This window comes from Penaeus monodon, chromosome 24 (genome assembly GCF_015228065.2).
Source record: "Penaeus monodon isolate SGIC_2016 chromosome 24, NSTDA_Pmon_1, whole genome shotgun sequence".
In the NCBI taxonomy this organism is placed as follows: domain Eukaryota; kingdom Metazoa; phylum Arthropoda; class Malacostraca; order Decapoda; family Penaeidae; genus Penaeus; species Penaeus monodon.
In genome coordinates, this window is record NC_051409.1 from 26,507,629 (window position 1) to 26,508,862 (window position 1,234).

The window sequence follows — 1,234 nt, forward strand, 5'->3', positions numbered from 1 at the left end:
GAGGTCCGTCCGCAGGTGAGGCGAGCAAAACACTTTCGCTCAATTCCGAGGAAGAAGCCTCCTCCTCCGACCTTGATCTACAGTATCATCACCACCGATCAGATCGGGAACCTGGGCAACACCATAGTTCTCCCTTGTGAAATCGGGACGTCTCTCGCCACTGGTAACCAAGAAAGTAGCAACACCGTGGTCCTCCCTCACGAGATAACTGACAGTCTCGCCGCCGATAGCCAAGGCAACGACAACACGGTGGTTCTCAGTTCCAGCAACCTGGTCGCCAATAACCTCGGTGATGACGTCCTGTTAAGTCTTGGTGTAGAGCCTCCAGTGTCTTCTTTTGGAAAGACAAGACTTCTTGACACGTTCCTGAAGGGGCAGATCACAAGAAAAAAGAGAAAGCGACTGCCAATTTGTAAATAAGTGATTTCACAATAAAGTAATTGCTCTGTTACTCGGTTCTTTAAAAAAGAATCCTCAATGAAACACAACAGTACCTAGATGTTGTTGGCGACGATATAGTGGTATAACCATAACAGTAATGTCTAAATAAACTTAAGAATAAAGTGATACAGTAATAGGAATTTAAGCGAAGGGAACAGGGAGAAGAGAGGCCTCTAATAAATGCCAAGGGGAATAAATGGATTTGTATCTAATTTTCCGAGGCTATTATCTGTCCTTTTGATATGTATATTTGTCCGATATTTTGTCGAAGTGACATAATATTACGTATAAATTAATGTTAATTGCATTGCGAATTTATTATTATTTCTACACAGCATTAAATTTATTTATTTATCTATTTTTCTTCTTATCCTATCCCCCGAATACCCTACAAAATATAATCTAGACATGGAAATATATTCATCGACCAGTTTCTTCTGTGTATATCCGTCTGTTATATTATATAAGTTACTCGTTGCTTTTCTCTGCATTCTTCTGGCAATTTTCCCTGAATTTCCCACTTTGATGTTTAATTTTCCTGCTACCGCCCTTGCGAAAGGAATATGGCAAACATGAAAGGAAGAAAAAACACTTATAAAACTTTGCAAGAAACTCCAACCTGGTGTGCAAGAATATATATTAAAGGGTCATGTAGTTTACAAACAAGTAAAAATAAATGCACTGAATCAATTTTACTTTGTTGTGTGAACAAAGGATATGCAATTTATTTTCTTCGATCCAAAGCACATTGCCACATCATCCTTTAACCAGTACGCAGTAGGATGATACGATA